This window comes from Lissotriton vulgaris, chromosome 2_1 (assembly GCF_964263255.1).
Source record: "Lissotriton vulgaris chromosome 2_1, aLisVul1.2, whole genome shotgun sequence".
Lineage (NCBI taxonomy): Eukaryota > Metazoa > Chordata > Amphibia > Caudata > Salamandridae > Lissotriton > Lissotriton vulgaris.
Window position 1 is genome coordinate 345,407,064 of NC_141687.1, and position 26,610 is coordinate 345,433,673.

The window sequence follows — 26,610 nt, forward strand, 5'->3', positions numbered from 1 at the left end:
CTCGCACCAATGCAATGTCAATGGTGCGTAAAAGTTAGATAAAGTGAATTAAAAGATACTTCCGCTGAACCTAGAGGAACAAAACTTTAGACACAGACCCTAGAGGTGTGTACCAGTGTAGGAACACCGGCGTTGCAAAGTTACCTCACCCACAGGCCGTGGGTGCACAGGGTCGAAGTGGCGTCGGGTCTTGACACGCAGGCTCTTGGTGCTTGGAGCTGTTGCAGCTGCAGGCGATGTGAAGCAGAAGTGTCCGGTGCGATCCAAGGGTGGATCGAAGTAGAAAAGTACCTGAAAGCAGAGGGGACAGAGTCTGGGTCACTCAGCAGTGACCAGGGTGGAACCAGGACGGAACCAGGCAATGTCGGGCGCAATCAGGTGGTTGTCGATAGGCTTCTCTCCGCTGTCACGTGGGCTCTGGGGCATCTGCGACGTCCAGGAGCGGGTCACGATCTGTCCCACGTAGGCTCTCGCCGTCAGCACCGTCGGCTTCAAGATTGCAGCAAACAGCACTTGGCAAAAGCAATCCACGCGGAACCGGGAGATTGCTTATCACTCAAACCAGGAGGGTCAGAGTGGGGGCTCCTTTTTACAGGAGCTGGTGCAGATCTGGAGCAACCAGAAAAGCAAGTCGTATTTCAAGTTTCGTCGGCACAGGGGCCACAAGCCAGCTGGCAAGTGACCGGGCCAACGCGTCGAGCCAAAACAAGCAGAAGGGCCCCACGCAGCACTCGTCAAGTGTGGAGGGGTGAGCTTGGGTGCAAGTGTAGCTCGGGGTGGGGGCTTCTCAAACCCCGGTGCACAGCTTCGAGGATCACTCGTGGGCTGCACGGTCAGCGTCTCGTGGCCTTTTCAAGATGGCGTGCCCCACGCTTCCGGTCGCCTCCACGGGTCTCAGCTCTGCAGGGACTGTGGATCGGGCAGGTAGAAGGCAGGCAAGCTTGATCTCGTTGATCTCTGTCGCTCGAGTTCCGGCGGGAACTGCAACAAAGCAAGGGTCGAGGGCTGGATGGTGCCTGTTTGCACAGGGTGGTCACTCCTTGACCACAAGGGAGATTCTTCAGTCTTCTAACGTCGTGTAGAAAGTCGAAGGGTCCAGAATTCGTTTCTTATGTTTCTTCAGGATGATCTGAGTTGCATTGGCACTGCTCCCCCTCTTATTCGAATCTGGGGGGTTGGACATCCTGCTAGGTCCCCTCCTATGGGTGGGACCCAGGAAGGGGGTGGTTACACCCCTCTCCTTTGATCCTGGCCGCGCTGGGACAGGGGCTGGGAGGCCCCAGAACCGGTTTGGCCAGATTATGCAAGGGGCAGCCTTGTGCTCCCCAGGCAGTGTCTGGTTTCTTTGAAACCTCCCTACTCCAATCCACTATCTCCTGTCTGGGGTGGTTTGACACCGCCCTGTGACAGGAAACTCTTTGTCCAGGCCTCCTCTGACGAGTTTCGGTCAGCAGCAGGAGGCCAGACCCGTGTCTGTGGCAGGGGCATCCATTTTGTGGATCTGAGGCTCATTTTAAATCAACCGCGTTTCAGTAAAGTAACATGTCTTCTCCCTCTAGAAGGGTGGAATGCTACCCCCGTCGCCAGAACTGGCGAGGGGGTAGTATTCCAATTCGTATGACACCTTACACGACATGTTTCGATAAAGCCAAACCAAAGTTGCTATATAACCGCGAGGATTATAAGGCGCTTAAGAGTATATGGTATGGCATTATCCCGGATCAGCTTAGGGAGTTGTTCCCGACAGCGGCAGACAGGCTCAGCTCATGCCAGAGCTCCATCTCACATAAAACCACGCACTCTGCCTCCAGGATTGATGAGGCCTTCCATAGGAGTGGCTTACAGGCTATATATGTGTCCAGATATAGGTTTAGATATAGGTATACTATATCTAAGCAAGGGGTGATTACACCCACTTGCCCCAGCTGAGTGATCAGCCAGTTGTGTCAATTTAAGAACCAGCCAGGGGTGGCAAAAGCTATGCTTCAGCCCCTGGTAGGCCTTGGTGGCACCTATGCCCTGAGCACCTATAGTGCATGGTACAGGGGCTGACAAGGAGTCCATTTCCAATTGTGGTATGTACCTATAGCACATGTATCATAAATTTAGAGAGAGAACAGCAGGCTGGGGGTCTGATTAGCAGGCCCACAGCCTCAGTAAGTCGAAAACCAGTGAAGCAAAAAGCAAAAATTGGGGTGACCATAGGATAGCAGACCCTACTCTCCTACAGTTTGGCGGTTCCCTTCTGGCATGGTAGAGAGAGGAGAAGCTTAAGCTGATCAAAACAACACTCATGAAGGTCGATAATAGTGTTTTCAGAGCTACTCCCCAGCGAATCATCAAGCAATATTTCATTAAACATGTTGGAAACCACAGTCTCAACGCTCTCCTGTAAGGTCTCATCCCCCGCTAGCCTAGACCATTTTAGCCTCCTTCGGTCATTAGTCAGAATGACGTCCCCTGTCTGGGAGGTGTCTGGTTCCTTCAATCTCTTCATTCCCGGCAACCATAGTTTGAGTGTCAGGGGGTTATGATCACTTTCTGGGCGGGGTACCACTTCCATGTCCACCAACAGAGGCCAATATTCCAACTTTAACAAGAAATAGTCTATCCGACTTTTCCTTAGTCCATTGTCAAAGGTGTAGTTGGCACCTAGATCTGATCTTGTGTGACCATTTATAGCCCTTAGCCCCCGGGTTAGACATAGAGCCATCCAGTTCAGGGCTGCCTCAGTCGCTTTAACAGTTTTATTTGACATCAGATCCGGAATGTTCCAAGATGCGTCCTCTATGTAGCCCCAGCTGTCCCTGGCTACATAAAGCGGCTCAAAAGTACAATTCAAATCTCCTGCCAGGAGGATAAAATTTTCTCTGCCCTGTCCAGCAAGGTAATGGTCCAATACATCCAACACAACAGGGCAGCGGCCGCCAGGTAGACCTCGTGCATATATATTAATAACAATCAGGTCCCGATGGCCATCCTTACTCAATTTAATTGCCAGGAGGTCCGGGTTCTCTACAAATATCTCAGTTGGGTGATATCCCGATGACTGCTTCACCCAAATCAACAAACCCCCTGAAGCTCGCCCTTTACCACCCCTGATAGCTGGTTTGAAAAAATGTACAAAACCTGCCCTATGAATTGGATCAGGTGCCCAAGTTTCCTGTAACAGAATAACATCGAATTTGTCCACAAACTCCAACCAGTCTTCCGAGTGCATACGTCCCTTAACCCCTGCAACATTCCAGGACACTATGTTGAAAATTTCAGATGAGGGAGCTGCGAGGGGAACCATTGATGCTCATACAGCCGGGGTCGCCAATTCACTCCCTATTCCTACCCTATTCTCATTGCTGTCAACATTATCCAAGGTTTCCCCCACCAGCATGACCTCTATTGGATCCTCAACCGCTGTTACAACATGTTCCTCAGTTGCAAATTCCCCCAGACTTGCCTCTATATTATTTACAAAAGGAGGGACCCCCGACCTGGCATCACTTCCATATACCCACGGTCCACAACAGACTTAATCTTCCTAGTCGATATATGAAGTCAGTCTATGGCCTCGAGATCGGAAAGGGGCCCAAAATGGTTAAATAATAGGGGATATTCTGGAGGTGTGGTGTTCTTGCTATAGGGTACCTCCTAACTGGGGGTCTCCTGTGAGTGGGGCCTAATGGAAAGTTACTCTGTCTTTGAGGGTAGAAGTATGCCAGCCCCAGAGTTAGTACGTCCCCCTGTCTAGCAAACCTGGCTTCCCTTCGAATAGTGTCCACCACCCAGGGATCCTTGAACGATATTAATATACAGTCACCCTCCAAGTCTTTGGTGCCATATCCCACCCAATCAACTCTCCTTACAAATAGAATTTCAGTGGGAGATGATGGTGGCAGGGGACAGTTTTTATTCAACCAGAATATCACCTTATTGCGTAGATCCCCATATGACTCCTTAGTACCAGCTTTTAACGAGGCAACACCTGTTAGTACTATTGTGTATTGGGTTGCCTCCGTGGGTAGGTCTGCGCGGGGAATGGTATACCTGATTTGTTTCCCCCCAGTTGGGGTTTTGGTGCTCTGGTGATTAGCTGTTTGCCCTGGAGGTGGCTGTAGAGAAGTACTAGGGTTGGGTTTTGCCCGAGCATCTGACCGGGCTGCTTGGAACCTATCTGAGTTAGGTTTGTCAACGACCTGCTTTTTAAGAGCCTGTGACAAAGTGCCCACAGCTACAGTGCTGAGATTATCTCTAGGCCTCCCCCCCGCTGACGGTTTGTTATTAGCTACCCCTGTTGGTACTGGGTTAGTGGCTTTACTAGTGGAAGCATTGTTTGTGCATTTTGTCTTGATTACTGGCTGTGTTAGAACCCCTCCCGCTGGACTGGAAATAGTTAACTTTTGTAGCAAGCCCAGATTTGTGCTCACTACTGACTCCAGATCATCTATTTTGGAGGTCATCAACCTTGTACGCTCCAAAACAGGGAGCAGGAGGGTTTTAATCATAGCCTCCATTTTTACCAATAGGACTTCATCACTATTAAAGCACGTTGGGCAGGGATTAGATGACCCCAAGGGAATTAAGGAAGGGCATAGCACGTTAGGGAATACTGGAGGTATTTGTGGATTAGGGGGATGCACAAGGGCGGAAACATCATTACTGGGTAGATCAATTAGTTTGGGCATCTTATGATCTCTCCCCCCCTGGTGACTCAAGTCCCGCTTTCTCTTTCGGGATGTTGTTCCTGATCCCGAGGGGTCAACCTCTACTGTGAGGTTCGAGACAGCATTAATAGATGGATGTAGAATTTCCAAACTAAAGTCGTTTTCCCTGCTATTCTGAGTTTCATCCCCCTCGCTTGACTGAGTATCATCCAAGTTTTGGTCAACATTAACCAGAGGGGCTGGAGGGCCCACCCCCTCACCATCTATATGAACTATTGCCTCAGTGGTAACAGAGTATACACAATTTGTTGCTGCATGAGCAGAAGGACTGGTAATTGTTGCCATCCCACCCAACGAGGAGCGCTTACCGCTAACAAGATCTAGGGAGAGTCGTTTTTCCACCATCGCTATTTCCTTTTCCAATATCCCTGTTGCTCGGGTGATGAAGGCATCCAGTGGGCCCGAAACAACTCCCTTAGTTGTTTGTATTTGGACTGTACGATCTTTGTCTGATCTTAAAGGCATGTTACCATCTACTTGGGCCAGCTGTGACTGTATTATATTATATCTCCCACGCTAATAGAAAAAGTGCTAGTGACAGATAAGGAAGCAGGTGCCAGACTGGAATTTTAAAACAGTGACACATTAATAAATCAACCCTTGCTTTTTTCCCCCATAATCTACAGTGATGATGAACCAGAGGGTGGCATAAGGCATTGATGTACCAGAGGGTGGCATGGGTGAAACAGAGGGCGGCAGGGGTGAAACAGAGGGTGCTGGTAACCTGTGATGATGAACCAGACGTAGAAACAACATAATCGTGAACGTTGCGAGCCGACATGTAAGTTCGCAATTGCGAACTGTTACAAAACCCTCGCGAACTGTCAGAAATCCTTGCAAACTGGAAGAAATCCTTGCGAACACAAAAAAAATCTGCAAATTCGCGAGAATTCGCGGATTTTGCGGATTGCGAGTTCGCAAATTCGCAAAATTCGCGAACGCCAGATTCGCAAAATTCGCCCATGCTTAGAGATAACACCACGTGAACAGTGCATGACTGGACTAACTTTCAGGCTAGTCTTAACCATAGTTTAACCAAGGAGTGACAACCCTTATCAGTTATAGCACCGATTGATTAGCAGTTTCAGTTTCGTCAAATCTGGAGTGCTCTTCACGCACATTCCCATTATCTTTCAATTAATTGTCGACCTAGTGGGGAAGCACCCAGCGAATAAAATGCAGTTCGATCAAATAACAGGAATAACGGACAATAGAGCTACAACAATGGCCTACACATCTGATCAAGCGGATGAGATATATTCACTAATTCAGGAAGTACGTACAAAAGATGCCCATGGAGGCTCAATCAGCCAACAACTTTAACAATTAGAATACCTGGCCCGTCGCCAATTGAATAAAAAAATGCACGTATCAACTCTTGTGCAATACCATAAAACAAAAAGGATCCCTAGAGGCTTCAGATTAGCCATCAAACCAATGCTGTTCCATTTCAATTTAAATGCAAAATTCATGGAAAAATGGTATAGTATTTTAAATAAATGCTCGTTGGATCTCATTCTTTTAATAATAGAGGAATTGTCAAAAACCATCCGGGAGTAAGAAGAAGAGATTAATATACTGAAAACTGAATTGGAAACCAGGCTGGAAACTAACACATGGCCAATAAATCTGGAAGGATTAAATCAAAAACTGGATAAACATAGTAAGGAACTACAGGAGGGGAAATTGCGAAAATATAAGCGAGATACAATTGACTATAAACTCAACGAAGTGTACACGTGGGCAGATATTTATACACAGAGGAGATTTGACCCTAAGAAGACCACAACAACTGTTCATTCGTCTGAGGAAAGTTTGGTCACAGATAAAGAAATCACAATAAATAGGGGACCAGTTCATTTGACCACACAAACAGCGACAGTTACCACTGGATCAGCAGGAGCAGAATCAACCAGTAGCAGGTTGGCTTTTTTATCCCAGGTACAAAACAAAGGGTTAAAACCAACGCAACAGCCACTAATATCAAGGGAAACCGTCCGACAAGGAGAGGAAGCGGCAGGCAAATCACTGCGAAGCGGAAGGACAGTGGTCTAATAATAAACATTTCGTCCACAGTGTTGACAGACCACCAACTTAAAGTTCTGAACAAAGGATTAACATTCGTACCAACTACAAAAGCTAATGAAATTGAAACGGAGGCAGCTCTTTATCGATTCATGAGAACTTTACGATTACGTAATTTTTTCACCAACGTGATGGAGTCAACCCCCCAGGGCACACAAGAACGAGGAGGCCAATTTAAACCCAAAAGTACTTACCAACCACCAGTTTGACACAAAATGCTTGACACGTTTGAAATTATGGTAAAAAAGGATATAGAGACATTGGATTTCAAGAAAGGAAAACAACAGAATTTAACCAAATCCGAACGACATATTCTACAAAACAAAAAAAAGAGTTGTTTTTCGAAAAATGTGGTGATCTGAATAGAACGCGAAGATAATGGATTAAGACTTGCGAATACAACGAACAACAGGTCGAGAGTTTATTATCATCCAATACAGCACACATCGTTGGTATTTCCGAGAACGCATTGACGATACATACAATCTACCAACCACATTCACTACAGAGTGGCCCCTGAGGAAGGTACCGATTGGGTACAGAAATGCATCGGGCTTGCGATTAAGAAGTGTTATGTGCTAATATTGATTGTAAATTTTGAAAAAGAATTATGATAACTGATTTCATGTTTACATTGTGTTCAAAAAACAAATTGCGATTGATTTAAAACATGTGATTTAAAACATGAACTTTGATGCAATTAAGAAAAATTATATGAATGAGAAGTGATTGATATATTCATTGATTTAGTTTGAATATTGTAGAAGTTGTGAGATAACACCACGTGAACAGTGCATGACTGGACTAACTTTCAGGCTAGTCTTAACCATAGTTTAACCAAGGAGTGACAACCCTTATCAGTCATAGCACTGATTGATTAGCAGTTTCGGTTTCGTCAAATCTGGAGTGCTCTTCACGCACATTCCCATTATCTTTCTGATAATGCTCAATGCCATTTCACCAAAGTAGAACAAGGTTTTTTTCTTATCAAACGAGATGGCACTATGAAGAGAAGTATGGGCCAGCGCTCAATTTGCCGATTGGTATTTTGTACACAAATCAGGAAGACTAGGCACTGCAGGAATTAATTTACCCCCCAAATTTCTACATTCCATTCTATGCAAATGAGGGGTAAAATGAAAACGATCCTTAGCAAAAAAGACCCAGAATTGCTTCATATGGTGCACAACAGGGTCAATCTATACCAGGCTACCCCAACTAGCAGTTTGTGAGCTACTGGTAGCTCTCCTGTGTGCAGACTAGGCTACTAAATAAGAAGCTTTTTGCATGATTGCATTATTATATGAATACCAACATTGAAAGATGTGTTTGAAACGAAAACTTATGCATTTTCAGATTTCTTTAGATGATGTTTGGAGAAAAATGGTTGAATTTCCAAATTACACTCAAAGTAAACATTTGAGTGCTAGATCATGCAGCATTTGGAGAGACATATTACTAATATTATTACCTTGGTGCCAGGATCATTGAGCTATGCCCACTATGTATTACCCGTGTAGAGGCATTACACATTGCTAAAGCATTTTTCTATTACTACTGGAGTCCATGTCTGATGCACTGGGGTGATTACTGCTGGTAATCATGCATGTGGTGGTGGCCCCTAATGTAGTCTTGTATTATATTATTACTATGAAAAGTCTAATAATATTAGTAGCGCCCATCTGCTCTATTGAACATAATAAGTAGCCCTTAATGCAGAAATCTGGATACCCCAAGCATACATTGCTGAAGTGACAGGCAATGCAAGCTTAATTGCTTGCCTAATTGGAAAAAATAGAAAGTTCCCAAATCCTTGCTCCGAGGAATGCTGAGAACCTGGACTATCACCCGCCTGAACCCTTGCCACAATGTGTTTCAGTTCCTAGCGGTCGCACTTTGCCCGAGCGGCGCACAGGGCAGGAGGGAGCCGTAGTCCTTATTTTATTGGATCATCCCCTAAAGATGAAATAGTCCAGGAACAAAGGAAGCACTTTCACGTCTGAAATAATCATGCTCATTTATGGGCAGTGAATGTTCTTGTCAAACGGTTTGTCAGGAAACCCCCTCCCAAAAACTGGAGGGACAAGATTAAAGCCACTAGAACAATACTGTATATGAAAGTACTTTACTCAACGTAGAACCCCTTTTGGACTTTCAGAAAAAATGACTTATTTAATGGTGGGTAGTTACCAGCAGACAGATATGGTTGAGACTTAACCTCAATCGGATCAACCTTCACAAATGCCCACACTGAGCTTTTTGGCGAAATATCGTCAGTGCAGTATTGGAGAGTCAACCTAGACCTGAGGAAAACGCACAAGGTATCAGTTGCACGACTAAACATGAAGATATAAAGCTTCAGAAAACAGACTAGGAGCAAGGTACCAAAAGCATCCCACAACAAAGCATGTAGATCCAATTAATGAATGAGTTGACCCTAACTCAGGGGTACCAAGAATTTACCCGACTAGACTCCCTGTGCTGCTAAGAGCCAGGCTAAATTGTGCCCTGATTCAACATGCTGAAAGGCCACACAGAAGAGGGGGGCTGATGACTTGACAGGGAGAGTTGGGGACCTGCATGAGCTGGTTGGTGATATGAGAGCCTGAGACTAAAGAAGATCCTGTTATCCCGGGAGTGAAATTACCATTGGATCCCTGCTCTTCCATGCTAATGCTTTTGATGTAGACTTAAATTCATGCATGGAGGCTGGGATTAGGGGGTGGCCAAGAGGGTCTAGGGTTCATCCGGTTAAATGGAGCAACTGATCTAGTGGTTAGACCACTTTTTGTTATGGCGAGGATACCTCCACCTTTCTGTCCAGCTACATAGATGATTCAGTATTTGTGATAGTCCAGGAATTGCGCTTGGTTAATTCTGCTTTACCTGTTACTCAACACAGGCCTTGCTTTCCAGTGCCCATACCCTCTATGGCTTTCAAGTCCCCGTAAGACTTCACAGGACACTTTGCACGTGTGCCGAGCAAGGCCTCTTTTCTCTTTTAATGATAAAGCGCTGCCCAACTGGATTATGAGCTTAGAGTATGATTACTAGACTGTAGCTGTGTTCCAAACACCACCAATGGTAAACAGGGTCCATCAAGTAAACTGCCCAGTAACCATCTACTAGAGCGGCCGTGGCTTCCTTCTCATGTTAATTCCCAGCCGCCAATGGACTGGCCAAGGAGGGAACAATTACATTTAAAGTACAAAATAGCTGAGGGGAAAGGATGTACAATGCAGTCCAGGGACCAAGAAAAGCTGGAACCTTTAACGTTCTACAGACCACAGTGAATAAGACTAAGTTTCCACTCTATGATTTGTCAATTAATCTGACCCTTATGTTGACTTATTTGGCTATTTTGCTCATTTTTCACATGTGCGCATAGGCAGGTCTAGCATGAGGCCTAGCTTCCCATGTTCAGACTAAATTCTAAACAAACATTACATGGCACAGCCTTCTTACCATCTTGTGTCATAATTGCACTTATATGTTATGTTATGTTACTGAGACTTAAGGAGTACTATAGCTGCCCCAGCAAAGGGGCTCTTACTACCACTGACAAAGCTTTGAAGTGCATGAAGGAGGGTAGCACATGCTCCAGAACCCATAGTTATTGGTGGGTTATTGGTTAGTTGTGGTTGCTGGGATCAGTATTGCTCCATCAGGAAACCAATTTTATACATTTATTGCAGTTTCTTAGGAATTAGTTCCTTAGTGGATGTATGTAAGGCCATGTGACTTCATGCACTGGTTGGTGGGATGAATGGATAGGCAGGAGGAGATTGGGTATTGTTAGGTTGCAGGGATATTGTTTCAAAGAACGAGGATATGACCTTTGAGGTGTGGGTTAATTGCAAAAATACAATAACAGTAGGCAAACAGGCATGATGCTTGGGGTAGACTACACTCAAGAGTAAGGCATGCAGAGGATGGGGGTTAAGGAGAGGGCGATCAATAGAAAGGAAGGAAAGAGAAACAGTTGTTAATTTTAAGTCAAGGCAATGTTTTCATGTATTTTTTGGGGAATCTAAAGAAGTCTCTTATCCTGACGTCTCCATCGATTTCCAGTGTGCCAGACCAGTATTGCATTCCAAGAGTCTTCTGACTGATGATCCTGAAAATTCCTGTGCAACGCTACTCTTATAGTTCTGTATGGCTTTATAGTAGGCCTGTGTGGAAGAGTTTTGGAGCTATGAGTCAGGTCTGGATGGGTGTATGTATGTACTCAGCGTATGTGGTAACTGTATAGCACACCTAGCTATGAAGCAGTGGAGCACTGAATGGTGATTGTCATCCAAGAGTGTGCTTCAGATCTTTTCCAGATCAGATAGTTGCAAGCAATTCTACTGGGTAGGAGTAAAACTGCTTGAAGTCAGGTGTCCATTTGTATCAGTAGGTTCAAGGCCAGTCTTTTGTAGTGCTATTATCTAAATCACATTTACTGTCTCTTCTCACTGATCCAGAAATGCAGACATGCTTTGGGACTCCAGGGAGGAGCCTCAGTGCGGCCGTCTGAATGTGGATGCCCTGGGGGTAGGCTGGCTCTTTCAGGAAAGCCCAATGTAGGCTGCTGATTCTGCAGCCAAGGACAAGTGGCAATTCAGCTGCTTGGGGCACCCCCTTCCTCAACTACATATGTAATGGGTATTTCATGGCATGTGACATACCTTTCGCATATGTATGCGCCAAGTTCATAGGTACCACTAAGAGGGGGGGAGAAGGCTCGCGGGGACATTGGATGGGCAAACACTGGGACGGGAGCAGGGACTGCACGAGCGGGTCGAGAGGGAGGTGAAATGGAGTGTAAAAGAGAGCGAGAGAGGAAACTCTGAGACAGGAAGCTGGAAGCAGAAGGGCAAAGGGCACCGTGGCCCCAGAGGAGAAGAGACATGGGAGGATGGATAGAAAAAGAAGATGAGAAAAGGTCTGGACAGCGAGACGGGGGTGGATTGGCGACAATGAAATGTACTCAGATGGAGGAATAGAACAGGAGGTGGGCAGGCACTGTGAGTTGACAAGGTAGCAGGCTGAGAGGAAATTCTGCGGCAAAGCAGCCTCTAAAAGGGATTGTCAGGGAGCGGGAGGGGTGACGACCCTACAGAGGAGACTGCAAAGAATGGGGACAGAGTAAAACGAGACTGAAGGGGATCATGCATATGGAGAAGCCCTAAAATGTAAATATAATGCACAATTACGCCAGAAGAGGTGATGTCATAGCCATATCAGACCCTTCACTTGGCTATTATACAGACAAATCTGATATACAAACGACTCAATGAGTGTCATATAAAACTGGCAAATATAATAGTCACACAAAAAGCATATTTTAGATTTTATTTTTTTGAAAATCACGCATGTTTTTAACCTGAAAAGTGTTACATGGGTTTAGAAATGACTCAGTAAAAATATTTTTAAACAGACCAGAAGAACTTGGTAGTTACATTTAAAGAATTTTTTTTTGTGTTGATGCCTTTGTTTCCTAGTGTTGTTTTTAACGAGAGTTAAGTGTCTCAATCATTCTTTTCTCAGCTCATCAAGCCACAAATACAGAAAGTTATCGGTAAATCCTGGACAGGTGCCTCTGTGTGGAAGTGCCACAAAGACAGCGTTTGAGGGTGTTACAAGAACTCTGTGAGATTAGGTTTACGTGACAGCATAGAACGAATACGAAAGGATTATTGAGGTGGCTCACAAGGTGAGCAAATGTAACCAAGGGGTTTTTCTCTGCTCTGCGGTTTGAATTGAGTGGGAATGGCATGCCTTCTCTGAAAACAGGGAATGGGCAATGTCCACTCAGGCCCACTGTAGCACATTTGCAAGACCTTTTCTTACCAATTCCTTAAAATAGGCGTATTTCTCTCTCAACTCGTGCTGGAGGCTGCTTTGTCTGTCATTCCACTTCCTATAGAAGGCTGGCATTGTAATGCAAGACGGATTATTAGACATCTCAAAAGTACACTGAACTCTCATACATGACATTTTTTACCTCATGGCTGCATCATATTGAGACAATAACCTTTTTAGGGCTCGGGCCTAGAGTACACTGCGCATGCAGTGGCGCGCAGCAAGAGTCCTTTTCCCGGCGGTTTTGAAAATGGACCTGGAAATTCCACGTAGCTCGGGCGTGTTATTTCCAGGGTCCATTTTCATTGGCCTTCGCGTGCGTGCTGTTTTTTAACAGAACACGCAATAGGCCATAGGCGGTCGCATAGCTCCGCCTATGGCCTATTGGTGTCTGTTACGCGCACCAGAGGCCATATGTTTTGAATTATCGCGGCTTGACAGCCGAGATAATTCAAAACATATGCTCGCAGTGGTGGGCGCGCACACCACTCGCAGGCTTTTTTTTTTGCAGTTTGCGAAAACACAGCACACTATGCAATGTAAAAAACTGAAAATAAGCAGCATTCAAAGTTCGTGATAAATCATGTTAGGGCCTAATCTCACACTACTATTATAGTATTGCACTTCACAGGAACAAGTGGTTATATGCCTCTGTACTCTCATACTATGTAGAGCGAACTGTAAAAGAAGACCAAGCTTTGCGAGGTTTTGCTCAAGAGGAAAATCCTATTCTAGTATATATATTGTCCATAACCGTATGCTCTGTCACTTGCTTCGTGGAAGTTTGCCTTGCTAAAGATTTGCCTGATCTCTGACGTCCTTGCTTTCCTTGAAGGCAGCACCACTCAATACAGTGCAACGGGCCCGCAGAGCCTCGGCAACTAAACAAGGCGATTATATCTCCCTCGTGCCGGATTTGATTATATCTCCCTCGTGCCGGATTAAGGCTGCAGACAATGTCGGTCACTTGGATTAATTAGTGTGCACAAAATATTGTATTACGACACGGGCATCGTGGTCCAAGTCCCTAGAAAGAGCAAACAGTGACTCACTCACCTGACGTGATAAAATCAGGAGAAAGGGCGTGCTGGCGCCGTAAAGAGTCGCTTGTTGCCTCAGGCGAGCGAAGGGCACCCCTTCAGAGTCCGAGCTGTAGGGAGACAGACCGACAAAACGGCATTAGCCCCTGTCCTGTAGCCACCCACTGCTCACCTCCTATTCGAGGATGTGATCCTATCCTGCCCTGCGATAACTCTGCAGTCTGCCCCTAGCTACACTTTCCAGAAGAACCCTCCACCTCGCACCCCCCCCCCCACACACACAGGCATGCACTGCATCTATAAATCCCTGCTCTGCAGCAAGTAATGCCACCACAGCCTATCACAGGCTACTCAGCTGCGGGGCAGCCCCCACCCTCTTCAGGGACAAAGAATATTTGTAAGACTCGGGGACTCTTCCTCACTTCCTAGGGGGGCGGGTCAAATTGTGTTAGGCCACTGCCCACCATAGCCACTATTTCTATGTACTATGACCCCCTGATTGATTTTTTTCCCAATGGTAACCGGGTGTTTAGTAGTTAGTCCCCTCACACCCCGCTGCTGTTAACCTCAAGTGCCAGGTACGCCAGTAACCACCACACACCGCCTTACAGTCTAGGCAGAGCCACGCCCCCTCCTAGTCCCACAACCACACATTCCGGAATACAGGTAGAACAGCACAGCAATTTACTTTGACTGGGGGGGGGTCAGGAGGTCTTCGGTCCACGAGGAAGGCGAGTCCTCCAGGTGCCCTTGCGGGTGTGATCTGGAGGGCAGCTGCAAGCAGTCACAGCTTCGCAAGCACCCCTCCTACCCGTGACTGCAGTGATGTCAGCAGAGGCGGTGATCTGCAGGAAGCACACCCCTCCCTCGTCGGCACCGGTTGGCAGTGCGAGGGTGGCAGATGGGACCTTCCGCCAGCTTGGCTCTCGGTGGGGATGGCGAGTCACTGTCCCCTGACTCCGCCCACGCCTCGCCTTTCCTGCACGCCTCTTTATACTGTAATGTACACACACCAATGAGCAAAGGTCTCCTACGACGCGTTTGGCAGCTGGCAGCAGTAGCTTAAAGCGCAGGACAGTTTTTTCCTCACCAACCTGCAACCTAGGCATGTCCAAAATTTGGCGGTAAAAGTTCCTTGTACAAACTTGCTCAGGTTTAAGGGCGGAATGGAAGAAGGGATCTCGCACGCCCATCCATAGGGTCACACATACACACCCATTCTCAGGGGTGGCTGTCATCATTTTGAGGCGCTACGTTAGTCCACTTTACAATACAGCTTCCAACATATCTCCATCAGGAGATGTATATTTGAAGGTGATGTCAACTCTCCCACAGTTGGGGGGGTCTTCACCTGATTTTTTGTTATTTTTTTATGCTAGTTCCGCATTCGTCTAATTCGTATAATACTTCATTCTCATTTTTAGGTCCCTGGCCTAGCGTACACTGCGTAGCAGTGTCTCGTAGCGAGAGTCCTTTTCCCAGGATTTTGAAAATGAACCTAGCAATTCCACGCAGCTCGTGCATGTATTTTCCTAGGTCCATTTTCATTGGCCTTTGCGTGCGTGTACTTTTAAAACAGAACACACAATAGGCCATGGGCGGTCGCGTAGCCCCGCCCATGGACTATTGGTGTCTGTTACGCGCACCAGAGGCCATATGTCTTCAATTATCACGGCCGTCATGGCCGCGATAATTGAAGCCATATGCTCGCAGTGGCGCACGATAATTGAAGTCATATGCTCGCAGTGGCGCACGCCACTCTCGAGCTTCTTTTATTTTTTCCGTATAAAGATTTCCTTGTTAGAAGGGAAGTTTGCAATGCATGCATTTCTCTTATTCTTTCTAAGGAGAGAATGAAGGTAAAGTCAAATTGGTATTTATTGTTTCTTTAAAGAACGTTCACATATCGGGTTTCGTAGTAATGATTTTGACAATCACTTAATGATGAGAAAGGCAGACTGCAGTTAATAACGAGAGAGCAAAACGAAGCCAAAAAACATTCAGGCTGCCTTCAAATGTCGTAGTAGTCAAAATTCCAATTGTACTGTGAACCAGAAGTGTTGGCAGCATCCTGTAATTATTTCAGTATTGCTAGGCAAGTAAAAATCTATAACAGTCTATGGCGAGCTTAACCTGTTTATCACAAACATGTCATTCATTCTAAAATAGTACTGATTTCAAGCATGCAGTTCTAGAAAGGAAAAATTGCTCAGTGGCCTCCTCGCACAGAAAGAAAGCTTCCAGCATGGACGAGTTTCAAGACCAGCGTGTGAGTATGCAGGGTGAGCAGAGTGTGAGTATGCAGGGTGAGCAGAGTGTGAGTATGCAGGGTGAGCAGAGTATGAGTATTCAGTGTGAGCAGAGTGTGAGTATGCAGGGTGAGCAGAGTGTGAGTATGCAGGGAGAGCAGAGTGTTTGAGTATGCACGGTGATCAGTATGTGAGTATGCAGGGTGATCAGTATGTGGGTGTCCAGGGCCAGCAGTGTGTGAGTGTGCAGGGCGAGCAGAGTGTGAGTATGCAGGGTGAGCAGAGTATGGGTATGCAGGGTGAGCAGAGTGTGAGTATGCAGGGTGAGCAGTGTTTGAGTATGCAGGGTGATCAGTATGTGTGTATGCAGGGTGATCAGTATGTGGGTGTCCAGCAGTGTGTGAGCGTGCAGGGCGAGCAGAGTGTGAATATGCAGGGTGAGCAGAGTGTGAGTATGCAGGGTGAGCAGTGTTTGAGTATGCAGGGGGATCAGTATGTGAATACGCAGGGTGAGTATTTGAGTATGCAGGGTGATCAGTATGTGAGTATGCAGGGTGATCAGTATGTGGGTGTCCAGGGCCAGCAGTGTGTGAGTGTGCAGGGTGAGCAGAGTGTGAGTATGCAGGGTGAGCAGAGTGTGAGTATGCAGGATGAGCAGTGTTTGAGTATGCAGGGTGATCAGTATGTAAGTATGCAGGGTGATCAGTATGTGGGTGTCCAGGGCCAGCAGTGTGTGAGTGTGCAGGGCGAGCAGAGTGTGAGTATGCAGGGTGAGCAGAGTGTGAGTATGCAGGGTGAGTAGTGTTTGAGTATGCAGGGTGAGCAGTGTTTGAGTATGCAGGGTAATCAGTATGTGGGTGTCCAGGGCCAGCAGTTATGCAGGGTGATCAGTATGTGGGTATGCTGGGTGATCAGTATGTGGGTGTCCAGGGCCAGTGTGACAAGGAGGAGCAGGAAACTCCTCTAGGACCGGATATACCTCAGGAACATCCCAACAAAACATTCTCCCCTCCTTTCACCCAGCAGGCCATTGATTGGAATAGACCTGAGATAGAGACGGATTACTACGACAGTGAAGCTACGGAGGAACACTGTTTCTTTAATTGGGCAGAGTTGGAACACCTCCCCGCCCCCAGTGACGTCATACAGGAAGTAAATATTGGTGAACAACGGATACCGGTGTGTTCATCACCCGGAGGAAGGGTCAGATTGCGGAGGAACGAAGAGGAGTACGAGGGCATCAACGAGGAAGGAGAGAGCGAGAACCGAAGCCAGAAGGAGGCGGCCAGAGAAGAACGGAGAGCAGAGGCGGAACGTCGTGCTACAAAGCCGGGAGGCCAACGTCCAGGTGCATCGCCCAGCCGCACTTCAAGGGAAGTGTGGCTCACCCAGGTACATTTCCGAATAGCGGGCTGGGTAGGAAGCTAGAGCGTTAAAGCCCCCTGAACTCCCTCACTCAAACACTCCTTTCACTTCCCTCACCCTCTCACAAACCGGCACTTTGTGAAGCACATCCTTTTGTATATATATTGAACTGCTGCACGTGTGTCATCCTCACTCCCTTTCCTGAGAGATTGTATAATAGTACTTTGGATGGAAGCAAGTCTACCGTTCATTTTCTTTTGGGGAACTCTACGGGGGCTGCAACAACAGATGAAGTGGTGACTACATCTCCCAGAGCCGGCCGCGGTTGGAGAAGATCTGGACCAGAACACAGGAAAGAGCGGCTCTCTAACACCCAAACTGACGTAAAGGCCCCTCTCCCTTATTATCGCAATATACTGCGACGAAGAAGGTTGTTAAAACCAATAAAGCCTACCTTACCCACAACCCCTGTGTCTGTGAGTCAGTTCACCCGCAACAGCCAGCAGTGTGTGTGTGTGCAGGGCGAGTAGTATGTTTGAGTATGCAGGGTGATCAGTATGATCAGTATGTGAGTATGCAGGGTGATCAGCACTAGGGTGTCCAGGGCCAGCAGTGTGTGAGTGTGCAGGGCGAACAGAGTGTGAGTATGCAGGGTGAGCAGAGTGTGAGTATGCAGGGTGAGCAGAGTGTGAGTATGCAGGGTGATCAGTATGTGGGTGTCCAGGGCCAGCAGTGTGTGAGTGTGCAGGGCGAGCAGAGTGTGAGTATGCAGGGCGAGCAGAGTGTGAGTATGCAGGGTGAGCAGAGTGTGAGTATACAGGGTGAGCAGAGTGTCAGTATGCACGGTGAGCAGAGTGTGAGTATGGAGGTTGAGCAGTCTTTGAGTATGCAGGGTGATCAGTATGTGAGTATGCACGGTGATCAGTATATGGGTGTCCAGGGCCAGCAATGTGTGAGTGTGCAGGGCGAGCAGAGTGTGAGTATGCAGGGGGAGCAGTGTTTGAGTATGCAGGGTAATCAGTATGTGAGTATGCAGGGTGATCAGTATGTGAGTATGCAGGGTGATCAGTATGTGGGTGTCCAGGGTGATCAGTATGTGGTTGTCCAGGGCCAGCAGTGTTTGAGTGTGCAGGGCGAGCATGATTTCACCAGGCACACACACACCACCAGCCATCACTGCACACTTTCACCAGGCACACACACACCAGCAACCATCAATGCACGCTTTCACCAGGCATACACACACCACCAGCCGTCAGTGCACGCTTTCACCAGGCACACACCACCAGCCGTCAGTGCACGCTTCAAACAGGCAGACACACACCACCATCCGGCAGTGCACACTTCCACCAGGCACACACACCACCAGCCATCAGTGCACAATTTCTACAGGCACACACACCACCAGCCATCGGTACACACATCAATTGTTAATGCATCACAATTAAGTATTGTAGCAATCACAGTATTGCACACTTTACTTTTAAACATAGTCATCTAAAGCCCAGCATGCCACCATTGCTACGATTCCAATCCAACCCACATAATGACTGCACACCACATGCATACACTCCATAACACATGGCGAAAAGACATTGCTATTTACAATGCCATTTGCTCTAACTCAAATAAATCCAAGACCTATTGCATTTCAAAATGCTTGTTTTGTTTTCCACTGCTTCAGTGTGTTTAGGTCTCGCCTATTAGACAGCCCACGCATAGTCTGTTCTCATGGCCAGATAGGCGTTTTATTCCACTGGGCATTCCCCCAGTGGCCTGAGCCCTTGGAGGCTGGTTTTGAAAGCCCAGGACCGCTCCTGGTGCCTCTGTCACTTTCAGCAGCTCCCAGAGCTTAACTGAAGCAAGCATGGGATGCTCCAAGAGAAGAGAGCGAGAAAGAGAGGGAGGGAGTGGAAAGGTAGAAAGAAAGCGATCAGTGAGGGAGAACGAAAGAGGAGAAAAGGAGAAAGATGGGTGAGGAGACAAAGGGAGGAGGCTGGTTTTAGCATGTTTGCCAGGGCGGCTTCTGGTTCTCCAGTCCAGCACTGCCTGTTGCAAGATGTATTCTTACCTTACAGTGGGTCTAGAGCCCACCCATTGCTTAGCATTATTTGGCTTTATAGTTACTTTCATTTTACTTACTTCCTAATAATCAGCTTGCGTAGGCTTTCCTTCCTTTTCTTGTGTTTGTCTCTCCCCTGGAGCATGCAAGCCTTACTCACCTCCTTCCACTGCTTGCATTCCATATACTACTTTTTTTCTTATACAATTCACAAGAGTGCATGTGTTTTCCAGCTGTCCCCCTCATGTACTCCCTCTTCACTGCACTCTATGGGGCAGATTTATGTTAACTGGCGCACCCCGAGGGATGCGCCAGTTAACATGCGCCACAGTGCGCCACAGCTACGCCACCCATGGTGCGCCGCATTTATGATGCGGCGCACCATGGGGCAAAAACGGCACAGATGCGTGACGCATCTGTGCCGGAAATGTGGCGCATTGCTGGAGTTGCGTCGCAAGCGCGACGCAGCTCCAGCAATGCTCTGGGGGGGCCTATTCTTTCAATGCTGCCTCAAGCCTTACGCCTGCTTCAAGCAGGCGCAGGGTTTTGACGCAGCATTGCCCTGAAAGTGACAGAGTGAAATCTCATAGATTTCACTCAGCCACTTTCAAGAGGCGTTCCTGCGCAGGAACGCCCCGCCCCCCACCTGCGCAGGAACGCCTCCTCATGGCGCAGTGCTGTACAACGTGATGCATCACCTAGATGCGTCACGTTGTAAATAGGGCGCAGGGATGCGCCACGTTTCCGCGCCGTTGCGTCACGCAACGGCGGCGTAAACGTGGCGCAAGCCCTTCATAAATCTGCCCCTTAGTTCCTCTCTTTCGCTTGTGAACTCTACCTCCCAGCTCCAAATTCCTCTCTATTCCTTGTTTTCAATTCTCCTACCTGCGCCCTCAATGTTGCTTCTGACCCTCTGACCTCTGGGCTCCGCGGGCCCGCTTTGCTTTCACCACCTGCTAAAAAAAACAAAAAACGATTTTGCCCATTTTTTTTTCCTTTTTAGATACTGATCCAACTCGATGAATAACAGAAACAGAAAGCCGTCATGTCAAAGGATTACGTTAAAAAAAATTATTTTGCGGCACAGCATCTGGGATGATGCACAGCCTTCCTAAATACCATTGGCAAGCAGGCTCGGATTGGCAAAACGGGCAATCAGACATGGGCGATGGCCTGTTGCCCAGGACAGTTGGTGGCTGTTTTTTGGGTGAACTAAGCAGTTCAATCAGCCAGGGCCGCCCCTCTCTCCACTGCAAGCGCACACTGTAAAAGGCTATTATTACAGCATTTGTGCCCATATACTGAGCCTGACCCACCTCAGGCAGGCCCATTGTCAGAGGCAGAATGAGGGTGAGTTGCCCCCTCTGTCACAGCATGAGGCCCCCTCCAGGTGTGACAGGGGCCTCAAGGAGCTGCGGATGGGAAGCCATTAGCACTCACTTTGCAGAGGACAGGGGTAGCGAGGAGGAGTGGGAAGTTAGGGTGCTGGGGGCTGGTTAGGGCCACCAAGGGAGCTCCTCTGGTTATTTGTGGCCCTCTCACCCCATGGAAGCGGTGGGGGGGGGAGGAGGGGGGCGTGGGGGGGGGGGCTAGGGGGATGGGGAAGGGAAGGGTAGGGACAAATCAATAAATTAGCCAAATGTTTTTGTTCTCCTTTTCTACCAAAGGCTGATTTCACACTATGTAAAACTACCAAAAAATGATCGATTCCGGAACGTGGGCCACTGTTTTTGGGAGGGTCCAGGCCTCATTGTGATCCCAATCCAACACTCATGGCTGTTATCTTTACCAGTGCTTGTTTTAATTCTGGGACCTACAGACTCTTCTGAAGATTGTTTTGAATTTTTCAGCATCCTGTAAAAGTCCTGTGGGTTTAATGCACATCTTTTGAAAGGTTTTCTGTGCTCATTCTCTGATAAATCTTGTTTGCGGGGAGCAAGATTATGCCGCGGGATGTTTCCTATGTAACTATGCAAAGCGTTTCCTATGGACACGTACCGTATGATTATTTTAAGTCAGGCCACCATTCAAAGGTCACCTGCCCTCCTCACGCCTTACTATACAGCTTCGATAGGTTTCTGTAGCTTCATTTCCTTTCCTCTTGTGCCTCCTAGTGGTCAGCTGAAGAACAAAGCGTATGGAGTCTGAACATTGTCCATGTAACAAGTCAAAGTTTTTTTAAAATCCGTGTCAGCATATATAATACCGATTTATAGTTTCTATGAGTTTTAAAATATTGTAGTGTTGCACAGAAGCACTTTTCCACATGGATAATACGCTACACCGTGTGATTGATTATGTGGCCGAAAGTGCTGTCTTTGCTTTTACGATTATGTGTGAAATGTTTTCATGTGCTTACAATATCCCGTGACCGGACGTAGCACTTGGTGGTGAGATGGAATGAATGAATGAGTGAAAGAATGGGTTTCTATTTGCATAGCGCGAACAGCTGCTTCAAAATGGCGCATCCCCTCGCTTTCAGCATGTGAAATCGCAGCACCCACACTAGACTGTCCGCTTAAATTCACTCCTTAAAAATAAAGTTTTAATTAAGGCCTCTCCTGAAAAGGGTTACAGAGCTGGAGTCGTTTCTTAGGCCGGCCAGCAGATAAGTAAATGAGCAACCCCTCTCTCCCCCCCACCCGGGGGCTTTTCTTATTCTGGATTATTTACTAATATTCTCAGATTTATTAAACAATGTGCTCTTGTGGCGCCCTATTCTCCAACTCAATTCCTGAAGTAGGCAGGATCTTTTTTGTGTAGCGCCTTGAAGGTAGTCATTAGGACTATGTAGGGAATTCTTTTTGCACTGGCAACAAGTGTAGAGATTTTAGATGCCAGCTGATAGATTGTCTTTTGGGAAGTTTAAGACCATCCTGGTGGACGCATTCTGTTCTCTCTAAAGCCTACGAATGAGGCCAAACAACAATGGTTCTGTCGGAGAACACAAATCAATTGAACATAGTACTTAATACATGAATATAGCCACATACCCCATGGAGGTTATATGCAAAAATGTGTACACTGACCACAAACAAAAGGGAAAATTGTCTTTAGTATCCAATCTTTTCAAATGTTTTGTTTCTGCAATCAATCAGATATGATGTCCAATATACATAAAATACATGGGCTGTGAATAAACAAGGTGTCTAGGTCGTGACAGGTGACTGAAGGATATGGGTGATAAAACATAAATACAACCAAACTTTTGCAGAATATCCGCTGTAAAACACAATAGTCACAGAAAATTAAATTGTTCCTTTTGTTCTATGGGACTTTGTGCAGACGGATATATGACATGGAACGTCGACGTTTCGACCCTGGGGATGATGTGCTGATTTATGCGCATCTGAGGCGGGTCTTCATCTCGACTGGATAAATTCATGTATTAAGTACTATTTTCAATTGATTTGCGTTCTCCGACAGAACCATTGTTGTTTGTTTAATTACCCGCCCAGGTTCTGAGGTACACAGGGTTACCCCATTACACTTAATGGTATACGAATGAGGCCAGTTGGGGCTCCCAGATGAAATGAGTCTGGCTACTCCAGTCTGGAAGTTACCCGGGCATGTACAATTTTTTTCTGAGTATGGACTTGATGATATTTTAGAAATTTAAAAAAAATGCTTTTAGATGCCTGTGAGAATAACCCGGTGAGGGGAGAGACACTTACCGGACTAGCGCCAAGGGGGGACCAACAATCACGGGTGCCATCTCAGTGACGCCACACCAGACTTCACAAACCATGCTCCTCTGCTATGTTTCCCCAGGATAATCAACAGGCATAACCCAGAAGTACCGCCCCCACAACCCGGAAGAATGAGAAATCAACCTATGAAAATCGGGCAGGTTCAAAGAGGAGGGTCAGAGAGAATTGTTGTGAAAGCAGGAGGAGAGGAAGACGGAGGAGACGCGGGACCTGTGGAGGAAGACGCGGGACCCGATTTACCGGACGCCAGAACACCAGGGAACCCGTAGGAAGCTGAGGAAAGCTGGTGTGAGGACTGGTGGTGTCCGGAGGATGCTGGGGAGGGCCCGTAATTCAGGAGAGTTACAGTAGAGCCGTTGAGTACTAACTGCTCTGGGTTACTGGGAGGGATGGGAGAAGCGGGAGGGAGTAAATGACCCCCTTTTGAGCTATACAACAGTATATGATTTTAATGCTACTGTACTTCAACATCACTTATATCCTTGTGCGCGTTTTTACTCCACTTAGTCACTGAAAACATACAAATCCCCCCTTCCCCTTTCATCCTGAACTCGTTTTGGGCTCTTGGTTTACAATCTTCTCAGACTTGGCACAAACGTCGCAGATAGAGCACTAAGGTGTGGTGAAGGGAGACCCCCCCTCATATTAGAACATCATTCTTACGTTTCCCCTATTTGTTTCTTTTATCCTCCTATGAGCCTTCGGGGAGATCACCAGGATCCAGAGAGCAAAATAACACCTTTGCCCACATCAAACCCCTCCAGCTCATCACAGGAGAACCCAAAGGACACTCATCCAACCAATTTGCAACCCCTCCTATTATCAATAAACCTCTTACTGTTAAACCTCTACTTCGGCCTCCATGCCTGTTTATCAAGCCTGCCCTCCCACAATGCCCAAAGCAGATAGCCGAGACAATTTGAATTTGAGGTTTGAGAGACAGTTCTTGATTAGGTTTCAAGCCCAGCTTCTTGGACTAGGAGGTGAGAGTTGGTGGTGTACCGAGATCTTTCAGCCACCAGTTCTCTATTTCCAATGAAGGTAAATTCCCAAAGAACAGAATCTCTGCTTCCTCAGCATTCAGCTTTAAGCAGCTGCTCTACATCAACTTAGCAACTTCATACAAACAGACCTGGTATCTATCAGTGATGGTTTGTGTCCTAGTTGAATGCTAGCATCAGCTGAGTGTCACCCTCTTATGACACTATGTTGAAACCGCAAGGTTCTTCTACTTTTGCCAGCGGGCCAAATAAATATTAAATAGGGTAGGGCTCAAGGCTGAAAGCCGAGGGAAACCGTATGTCAATTTCTTATTCGGTGGGACGAGGACAGTTTGTTATCTTCCAGGCAGAAAGGATTTTAGACATTATATAGCTACACATTCCACTCCCACTTTGTCCAACTGTTCAAGGTAGATAGGGTGAGACACAGTGTTGAAGGCTGCCAGCAGATCCCAATGGAATACCATGTCATTCAGGTCCTGGTCTAGGTTAATTTTTATGAATTCAGATACTTGCAGCAAGGTAACCTCTGGTCCAAAACCTGGAGTGAAACCTGATTGTGACCTATGGAGAAGCGAGTTGTCCTGCAAGTATTGCAACAGCTGCCCGCTCACTAGTTTCTCTAGCATTTTGGTAAGATCCAGCAGTAAAGAACTTGGTCTAAAATTCTTTGGGTTTGTTATTATTATTATTTGGAGTTTTATATAGCGCATAGTTACCCTAGGGCATCCCAGCGCTTGTCCAGGCGCCAACAATTAACAAGAGGCCGGTTCAGCAACGTCAAGCAGGAAACAGATGAGTTTTAAGAAGTTTACGAAACCGAAGAGTACAAGTCTCTGAGCGCAACCTCAGAGGAAGTGCGTTCCACAGGGTGGCTGTATTGACCGAGAATCTTCTCCCGCCGGTACGGGCCCTTTTCACTCTAGGAATTTGGAGCAGATGTTTCTGGTCAGAGCGCAACGCTCTATTAGCCTTGTAGGGCACAGCTAAATTCCTCAGGATAGGAGGTCCCTTCCCCTGAAGAATTTTATGGACTGTGCAAAGAGCCTTAAATTTGACCCTTTCCCGCACCGGGAGCCAGTGCAGTGCCTTCAAATCAGGTTTAGCTGACTGCATCCTTGGCACATTCATAAGCAGCCTTGCAGCAGCATTTTGGACCTGCTGAAGTTTATTAAACGTTGCTTCAGGGGCACCTAGAAAAATAGCATTGCTATAGTCTAGTCTTGATACAATAAGCCCCTGAATAAGCAACTTCCTGGATATCGGAGGAAGAAGAGGCAGGACTTTGCGAGCTGAACGGAGAAGACCAAAGCAGACTCCTGCCGTTTTTTTCGCCTGAGTCCTGAAAGAGAGGTCTTGCTCTAACCAGGCCCCCAAGCTCTTAATCTCCTCTTTAGGACTTTGGAGCTCTCCCAGACAGCTAGGCCAGATCGTCGAAGGGAGTGAGGGAATCTTATGCCCTAGCAACATTATTTCGGTCTTAGAACCGTTCAACTTTAGAGCTGATTCACACATCCAGGTGTGAACTTTGGACATACAGGAGTGCAGCGAATCATGATTATCCACCAGTTGGGATAGAGCAACCACCAGCTGATTATCGTCAGCATAGCTATATTTTATATATTACATTAAACAATGTTGTGTTAGCATTCAGCTTCTATAAAACTGGAAAATCCTTCACCCTCTTCCAGTAGGTGGAGCACAGTCTGTTTCTGGGGATTGATTGAAGAATGTGTTGTCCACAGGGTTTAGAGTGGATACTGCTAATTTAGGATCCAGGGCAAACAGGGGTCAATGGGGGGACCCAAGCTAAAAGCTAAAATTGCCTGGGTGTATTCTGCTAGCAAAATATTTTCAAAAACACAGAGGCTTAATAAATCGCTAAAACGGGCCCTCAAGTGTGAGAGATGGACTCACATGTTTATAGTTAGTGGTTTGCTAGCAGCTCTGCAGATCCATTTATTATGATGGTAATGTTTACTTCTATGTTCTCAAACCGATTCCCCATGCTGGCTGAGGCAGGAAGTTGTCCACTTTGAAACAATATGGATCGGGAATATGTAGCAGGTGGAAAGAAAAGACGAGGGGAACCAGAGATCTGCTGGTACAGACTGTCTTACAGTCTTCCTTTATATGATTGCCTTCAGTGCTTAATTTGCAACATAATGAGTTCTGGTGGCCAAAATATTGCTCAGAAGCTAGTGGCTGGTGCTATTCAATGCTGTTTGCTGAATACCAAGGCTGCATGTTATGTTATGTTATGTTATGTTATTGCTATTTGTATAGCACATATATACCAAAAGGTGTCTCGGTGTTGTCTACAGGTCTACAGGTATGTAGCTGTTTTCTGGAGGAGAGTGGGAAGAGACCTGATGAGAGGAGGTAAGGTGTTCCAAAGCTTGGTGGTACCCATCACAAAGCTTTTGCCTCACCAATTCCTTCTATAAACTTTGGGAGTGGTCAACAGGTATGCCCCTCGCTATCGCAGGTGTCTGCTAGGAGTATATAACCTAAAAAAAAGGTTTCAGGAATC